Source organism: Chenopodium quinoa, unplaced genomic scaffold (assembly GCF_001683475.1).
Source record: "Chenopodium quinoa cultivar QQ74 unplaced genomic scaffold, ASM168347v1, whole genome shotgun sequence".
In the NCBI taxonomy this organism is placed as follows: Eukaryota; Viridiplantae; Streptophyta; class Magnoliopsida; order Caryophyllales; family Amaranthaceae; genus Chenopodium; species Chenopodium quinoa.
In genome coordinates, this window is record NW_018744026.1 from 1054439 (window position 1) to 1063568 (window position 9130).

The 9130-nt window shown below is 43.9% G+C and overlaps 1 long non-coding RNA gene across 1 annotated transcript; it reads left to right on the forward strand.

The window, feature by feature from the left end:
• The first annotated feature begins 316 nt into the window (after positions 1-316).
• Positions 317-1884, forward strand: LOC110690342. Its single transcript, XR_002505075.1, has 2 exons — positions 317-751; positions 1577-1884. It is a non-coding gene; the product is annotated as an uncharacterized LOC110690342 (long non-coding RNA).
• Positions 1885-9130: the final 7246 nt, after the last annotated feature.

A 9130-nucleotide genomic window follows, 5' to 3' on the forward strand; every position in this document is an offset into this window, starting at 1 on the left:
GTGATGAATGGGGAGCTCAACAAGAAAGGCTTCACAAAACCTCTACTGAGGTGCATCCCAAAGTGGGAGCAGGAAGGCATTATGGAAGAAGCCCACTCGGGAATATGCGCTAACCACATTGGTGGAAAGACATTGGGACTAGAAGTCCTCAAAAGGGGGGCATACTGGCCAACTTTCACGCAAGACGCGCTAGCATATGTAAAAAAAATACGACAAGTGTCAGAAGTATTCACCAGTTATAAACCACCCAGCAAATGATCTAACTCCAATCCTCAGCCCAATCCCGTTTGCTCAATGGGGAATGGACATATTGGGACCTTTCACCACTAGGTCAGCAGGCAGGAAGTCACTAGTAGAAAAATACAAAAAGGCACCGCTCTATGGCCACCGGTTTTTGAAAACCGGTGGCTTAAAAAATGGGCGGGATAGGCTAATTCACATTGCCACGGGTTCAAACCGAACCGGTGGCATAAATGGTAAAGGCCACCGGTCTGAACCCGTGGCAATAATCAATTAAAAAAAAAACCCCCCTTATAAACCCCAAACCCTACCTCATTTCCCTCTCAGCCGTTCTTTCTCTCTCCTGCTCTCCCCTCTCCTCTTTCTCTCTCCTGCTCTCCCCTCTCTTCTTTCTCTTTCAATTCGACTGCTCTGTTCTCTTGCTCTTCTCCTTCGTCTCCTTCTCCCTCTTCTCCTTCGTCTCCCATCACCAATTAACCTCAAAGACATGCACCACGAAGACATGCACGAGGTTTGTGTTTAAAATCGATTTTTCTTGGTTAATTAATCGGATTTTGTTGGTAATTGATTGATTTTCTGGGTTTAATTAATCGTTTTTGGAATTGTTTGAGTTTCTTAATCGATTTTAATTTGGTTTTTAATCGATTTTAATCAACTAATTCTGGGTTTTTGTTTTTTGAGTTCGTGAATCAATTTCTTGTTTTTTTTCCTCGGTTTTTTAACTTATTTCTGGGATTTTGTTTTTATTTTTGTCCAATTTTTTTTTTCAGGGTTTTCTTCAGGGTTTTTGTTTCATTACTATTTATTGATTTTCATGGGTTAATTAGTCGATTTTGGATTTTTTGAGTGTTTTCATCGAGTTTAATTCGATTTTTAATTGATTTTAATCAATTCTAAGTCGATCTCCTTCTGGGTTCATTCGATTTAATTCTGGGTTTTTTTCTAGGTTTTTTTTTTGAGTTCGTGAAAATCAATTTGTTTTATTAAGTTCGATTTAATTCTCATTTTGTTTTTCATTCTCGTTTTGAAAATCAATTCGATTTTTTTATTTAGTTCGATTTAATTCTCGGGTTTTCACTAATTTCTGGGAATTTTGTTTAATTTTTTTTTCTAGCCTGGGTTTTTTTTTTCTTTTTTTTTCTGCGTTTTAGTTTTCTGGGTAATTTTTCTAGGTTTTTGATTAATTTTTGGGTTTTGTTTATATTTTTGTGTGTTTTTTCTGGGTTTATTTAACCAATTTAAATCGATTTATGGGTACCATGCATACTATTATGGTTTTTATTTTTATTCCGCAGCTTTTTTATTTTATTTAATCGATTTTTTTTGTTTGATGCAGGTATATTAATTTAGATGTAGATGTTAAATCGAAGAATAAAGATGCTGGATTATTGATTTAGGTGTTATATGGGTTATTTTTTAATTTTAATGTTGTAATTTTTTTTTTTGGTTTATTATTGTAATTTTTTTTTTAGATTTTAATGTTGGAATTTTAGTCTTGTGTAATTTGATGAATTTAGTTCTTTTAAATTGGAATTGTTGTATGAGTAATTTAGTTGTAGTTATTAATTTAGTTTTTTCACTCTTAAAAAGTGTACAATTACTAGATACTGATGAATATATATCTGTTTTTATGTATTTTACATATATATATAGTTTCTACTACAATTTTTTTATGGGAATTATTGCCACCGGTTAACCGGTGGCAATACTTGTTAATACCATTAAAAAAAATTGCGGGAAGCATTATTGCCACCGGTTAACCGGTGGCAATATTTGTTTTTGCCACCGGTTTTGAGCCGGTGGCCAATTCATATTTTCTTCTAGTGAGTATCTCATCGTGGCAGTAGATTACTTTACAAAGTGGATAGAAGCTGAACCCCCTTAGTACATAAAGGCAATCCAAGTAAGGACATTCATATGGAAAAACATCATCACAAGATTCGGTGTGCCATAGTGCATAGTCTTTGATCATGGATGTCAGTTTGACTGTGACACCATCAAGGACTACCTGGAGGACATGGGCACCAGGTATGCAAGTGCCTCAGTCTGCCATCCGCAGAGTAATGACAAGGCAGAAGCAGCAAACAAGCTGATCCTAATAGCCTTGCAAAGGAATCTGGAGGAATACAAAGGCCTATAGGCAGACCTAGTCCTAGAGGTCCTGTGGGCAAACAGAACCACTGAGAAGGAGTCCACTGGTAAAGCCCTTTCACCCTGGCCTATGGGGCTGATGCAGTCGTCCCAATGGAAGTGCAAATTCCCAGCCTGGGGATACAGCACTATGAGCAACAAGGAAAAAAAAGCGCATGCTGGAAGAGCTAGATTTCCTGCCAGAAGTAAGGCTAAAAGCAGCTCTCAAGCTGGCAGCCCAGAAGAGCAGGATTTCAAAAGCTTTCAACAAGAGGGTCAAGCATAGAGAGCTCCTCCTCAGAGACTTATTCCTTAGAAGGACATCAGTAGTGGGAAGAGGAAATCAGCCTGGAAAGTTGTCAGCGAACTGGGAAGGCCCTTTCATCATTCACGAGTAGGTGGGACTTGGAGCATTCCTTCTTGCAGATCAAGAAGGTCAGGTCTTAAGAAACAGTTTCAATGCTGGTATGTTAAAGAAATATTTTGTTTAAATAGCCTGAAAAAAAAAACAAATATAGTTGTTTCAAGTTTGATAAACCTTTATTCAGTTCATGTTATGTTAATTAAGGCATTTGAGCCATTTTTATTTAATGAAATGCAAGCCTCTGCGTGAGGAGTATGTTGCGTAAATCTATTTAATATGTTATGCCACGAAATCATATACTAACATGCAGAAGTCAAACAAAAATAATTATAAAGTGTTAGAGGCAAGAAACACTTTAGCACAATGTCGAAAAGTACCGTTAAAACGACAAGTTAAAGCATCCCTCCCTAAAACCTCACATCACCTGCTCAAAGCAAAACAGGGCACCACCTCGGGGAGGCCTAGCACATTCAACTTGAGCAGGAGAGAAAAGGGGAAAAGAAAAAGATGAGCTACGTGGGCAACACTAAGGTTTTCTTAGTCCCACTTAGCCCACCTCTTTCAGGGGGAGAGGAAAGGAGGAGACAGACATACAATAAGCCCTTACGAAAAGAAGTAAGCAGGCACAAAATGACAATTCGCAGCATTATCAAGCTGAACGACATAAACAAGTCACAGCATAAACAAGCTGAACGACAGAAATAAGTCACAGCAAAACAAGCTGAATGACATAAAGGGAGTAGGTAAAAAAGTTGATCGACATAAATAAGTCTCAACAGGGAAGATTAAATAACATGCAATCGAATAAACTAATCAGCATGCAAACTTGTCTCTACAAAAATCAAGTAGAGTACATAGTGCACAAGCATCCAAAGCAAACAGGACAAGAAGAGCAAAGCTCACCAGAGTTCTTGCTAAGCACAACAGGGAGAAGGAGATCAAAAGAGCCCTCAACAACCAAATCAGGAAATCAGTGAAGCCCTACCTACGAGGTTTCACCGAATACAACAAAGAGACTGATGTGCTAAGGTCTAGGTACTACTACATCTTGGCCCAACAACAATTCTGGACAAATATGCAGACTATGAAATAATCACCAGGTAAAATGACAGAAGCATTTAGCAAGATAAATCATCATAGTTACAAAGCTGAACCCCTGCCCACCAAGGCAGAGTAAACATCCAGCAAGTTAATTACAACATATGCAACACTAAGCCCTCGTCCACCAAGACAAGGAAATACTCAGCGAATATAGTTGGAAAAATATAAAGTTAAGTCAAGCTGGACAGGTCCAGCAACAAAAAATAAAATGTTCAGCAGAAACACAGAGAAATATAATCTTTGGCGGCTATACACCCCAAAGATAGCAACAAAAACTACTTGGTTACTACAGATCTGGGTGAGGGGAACTCAGAATAACCACTGGAGTAAGAGGGTGACAGCCGCCATAGCCTTTATTGGTCACCAGCCAAAGACTCCACTCCAATAGCCGCAGCAACATCAAGGCAGAGAGGAACCTCCAAGTTTAAAACAGCGTGGTCAGGAACCTTGCAGCTAATAACACGAGGATGATTAGCAGGGAAATCAAATGCGCCAGCCTCTCCCGCAACCTCAACCTTAGCCTAAAAAGCGATCATGGCGATCAGCCATCAACTTAGCAAAAGTAGGGGAGAGCACGAAGTCTTTGAGTGCCTCCTTCCTGGCAGCTTCCAACTCAGCAGTGTGCGCAGCTCGCAAATCTGTAACCTCTGCCTCCAACGTTTGCACCCTGGCTTGAGAGGTCTTCAGTTGCTCCTCGCAGCTCTTCAACTTGGTCTAGGTGAACTGAAATTCTCCCAACTGGAGCTACAGGGCATCCGCCCTCTCCCTTAGTGGAGTCACCTCACTGGCCATAGCATCCCTTTCAGCCTGAGCTTGCTGAACCTCCAAATTCTTCTGAGAGAGAGTTATGCCCTGATTTTGATACTCCTTCTCCACTAAAAGCAGAGCATTGGATAAATCTCCAACAGACATAACAAGCTTCAAGAAAGGTAGAAGGAAGGAGGAGTGAGCCAAAGAAAAAGTTAACTAAAAATAAAAGTAAAACAAGACAGTAACAACAAAGCAAGCAGAGAAGAAAAGAAAAGCTAAAATGAAAAAGAGAAAGACCAAAAGCAGAAACTAACCTTCTGCAGATCATGGCACGCCGTAGTAGCTGGGAGGCTGACTGAGTTGCTCGTAGAATCAGCAGGAAGACGAACCCCTTGAGTCAAGCGGTACTCCAAGGTACCACCTTTCTGAGGGTCGTCCACAAACAAAGACTCATCTGCCCTCACATTCATCAGGGGCCGAAAGGGAGCCTTCTCAGCTCCAGCAGGGCAAAGTATTGGGCGGAGATGGACATCAATGGGAACCTCAGAAAACTCAATAGCCCTAGTAGGGCGGAAAGTTCCTCCAGCAGAAAATGAGGTAGTAGACAGAGGGTTCTCAAAAGCATCACTCAAGAATTGGTGAACACAACGGTTAAGTTCACTGGAAGTCTGAGTGTTCCCCCCCCCCATCAGCATTCTCACCTGGAAGCCTAGTGTTGGCGGATGTAGATGCAAGAGGATCAGGACCAGGAGAGGTGCAAGCTTTTTTCGCTTCCGACTCATCTCCAGCAGGGGCAGAGGACATTGGATCATCCTCCAAGTCAATAATTGGATGATCCTGCTGGTGAGAACCCCCTGCCCGAGAGAGCCCACCCCTTAAATCACTTCGAAGTCGCCCTCTCATCCCGTAGGGACGCGGCAGAAATCTAGGAAGCTCCACGACAGTCTCCTCAGGGAGCTGAAATTCAATGGTTGCAGCAGAAGGGACAATAGTATCCTTCGCAACAATAGCATCATCAACAGAAGAAGGAAAGAGAAGAACATGCTCAGCAGAAGAAATGGGTTTTTCACCCACATTAGCAGTCTCAGTCCCCTCATCGGAAAACTAGACAACACTATCAGCAAAATCATCGGCAGTAGCTTTTGGATCATCAGAATCTTGATCACGTTGTCTTTTGGCAGTAGAAGTTTGAGGTGCCACCTGGCCGGAAGCCGCGACAGACTGCTTCTCAGATTCTGAAGTCACCCTTCGAGGAGTAGGCCGAGTCTCACGCCTACTCCCAACAGTAGAGGACGGAGGCTCAGCCTCGGCGCGGATGGACCCAGCACGCTCACCAATAGCTGTTGTGCCAACGACAGCCCGCAGCTCAGCAGGAGCTAGACGCACTTTACCCTTCAGAGAGCCCGCAAACACCTTTAGCGTGTCAAATAGCCGAGGAGGATTTTCAGGGGTAGCAGTCAAAGGGTCTTTCCCATTATTAGCAAGCCCAAGCATACGCTTGTCCAACTTATCATAGCCTGAAAAGCTAAAGGGCAGAAAAGTCAAGTAAGGCAAAGAAAAAAAAAAAAAAAAAAAAAAAAAAAAAAAAGAGAGACAAGGAAGAAAAAGAAAGGACGGAAAGTGAAAAGCTTACCAGACTCATGCGTATGGCACAAACGCATGGCAGAGAGCTGCTCGTTGCCCATAATATAGATGGAGTTGGGCAGCCAGACCTTGAGGAACTTAGAATCACCAGTCCCCGCACCCTGCAAAGCCTCAAAAGCTTCTGTCTCACGGGAAGGCTCAGAAGGGGAGACTGTGACTCCAGCCATGTTGGTGCAGATCTCTCTGAAGTTGCACGGGGCAGAAAAATTGGAAAGCACCTTCACCCAGAAAAATTTATCAGTCCAGTCCCTGAAGCTGCCAAGTTTTGGGTAGGACAAGACCTTGCTCTCCTTAGGAGCAACATAATACCACCCTAACTCAGTCCCAGAAGCAGATCTCTTTAGGCTCATCAGAGACATGAACAAGTGCAGAGACTCAGGATACCTTCGAAATCTTAAAAACCACAACAAGCAGATCAAAGTGTGAAGTGCAGCAGGATGCACCAGAGATATGCAAATATTGAAGGTACGTAGCAACTTCTCCAGGGTAGGTTCCAGGGGGAACCTCAAGCCCAAATCCAGCTGTGAAGCGAACACAGCAATGTGACCAGCAGGAAGAGCTGATAGCTTCGCACCATCAGCAGGGCGAACCAGCTCGTAACCCTCCATGAAACCATAGAATTTCCGCCCAACACCAGCCAGATCCAGCCTCTTAGCATCCTTACGCCAGCTGGAGTCCAACACACAAATTTTGGGCCCATAACAATTGACATCAAGAAAAACTCAGTTTTTCCCTCCTCTACGGGCTCCATAACGTAAGTGGGCTGAAAGTCATAATAGGAGCGGTCACCAGGAGACTCAGTCATCCTGCCCGATTGAAGAGCTGGAGAAGGAGACAGTGATAGAGTCTCAGTGTTGCCACCTCGCTCTACATAATGACCAAACCGATGCACGTCAGCCATGTAATCAAGCCAAGCAAAACTGTTTAAAGGCTGAACATGGGGAATGAGGCTAACAAGAGACACGTTAGGGGGATTAGCCTTGACAGCGTCAACTAACATTTTATGGCGCATTGTGCGCATCCTCAAACGGGTGAGATGGGATAAAGGAATCCCATCTAACATGAGCACCTGCTCGCAATAAGGATCGAAGAAATCAAGACGGGGTTTGCGCTGGAAAGGGCGAAAAGCACTACCCTCAGTGGGATGACTACTGCCTGACCTAGACGCAGCAGCACGAGTCGCAGCAGTACCCATCCCGCTCACAACGAGGTGAAAGTCAGAAGGCATAACATTTTGTACAAGAATAGGAGAAGAAGAATGAGAAACAGGGGAAGTGTGCACAGGGCGCTCATCTAAAAGAGAGGATCGGGAAGAAGAATCCGATCCAGTGGCCGTTTGAGGCTCACTCATGTTCTAACTATCAGAAGCATCAGACATTATGAAATCTACAAAGAAATACAAGCCCACAAAGAGTAGAAAAGGCAATGGGGACCAAAAAATCAAAAGATCAATTTAGAAAACAAGAACAACGAAGGCAAAAGGAGAAAAAATCAAGAAAGCAATTACAACAACAACAAGGAGAAAAATTTGAACAACGACACTTGGGAAGAATCAAAAGATACAATTTTGTGACGGAAATAGGCAAAAAGAAGCGAAATTGGGTAAATATTGTATAGGATAGCTCCCCCTGAACTATCGCCCCAGGGTGCGCACTCACCGCTGAATAAGCGACTAAAGGAGGGCTCGTCAACCCGGCAGTGTCAGCCCGCAGGGCTGACCAGGCTAAGCTCTCCGAAGGAGATAGTACGCCTATAAATAGAGGGTAAATTACAACGGAAAGGAGATTAGACACTAAAGTTATTACACTTTCTATATCTCTCTAAGTACACTTTCTCTCTCTAAACACTTTCTAACTTAAGCTTCGGAGGGGGGTTCCTCGAGCCACCCCCGAGGGCAGTTTACGTGTGCTACTGTATGTAGGTTGTTGACAGGACCCAGCTTATCCAGCAGAACCCTTGGATCCATACCTGGAACAATTGGCTCTAGAAGGAGGGGATTGGATCATCTAACCTGAGGTTCACCAACTGAGTTAGGGACTAGTTAACCAACCACCATGGCCGGAGAAGAAACTGTACAAACACCCACGTCCAAAACTAATCAGACCAGCCACACACCACAAAAAACACCCCGAGTAACCAGCGATCCAAAAGGATCCACTGGAAACCCCAAATCGACCATCTCGCAGAAATCCAACCCCATCGGATCGACATCAGCCACCGCTAAAGCAGCGGCGAAACCAGTAGATCCAGTAGGATCCAACTCTATTTTCAAGTACGGAATGCCGTTAACAGGCGCGAACAATGAGCTTATTGTCTCAGCACCTGCAACCCAGAAACCACAGCCCTTGAACATGCAAGCCATTCTGCAGAACCTCTCTAAGTGCAGCAAGGAGCAGCTGGCTGCAATGATAGCGATCCTTACCAATATGGGTAAGGGGGAAAGCCCATCACCGACAACGGCAGCTGCGGAGCCCGCAGCGAAAAAGCCGGAAGTCTCTACTCTCACCCCGGAGCAGAAAGAGCTCATTCAGCTGAGGAAAAAGGTATTGGAGCTGGAAGCTCGCAACCTGAATCGGGAATGGAGCGTGGAGGAAATAACCCCCGCTCGAATCAGCCTAGAGAAGCGGGTCCCCTGCAGTAGGTCACCGGCCGCAGAGCGAGGACCCAGCCTGGAGAGAGACAAACGAGCGCGAATCCAGGTTGTTCCAGATGATTCCCCATTTTGCCGGGATATTCTGGAAGAACCCATGGAGAAGGTGAAGATGTCAAGCTGCAAGTACAATGGAACCACAACGCCCAAAAGCCACATATCAGCTTTCGAGAATCATATGGTACTCTACACCATGACGGACTTAGTCTGGTGTAAGGCTTTCCCACCAACTCTGGAGGGGCTGGCAGCGG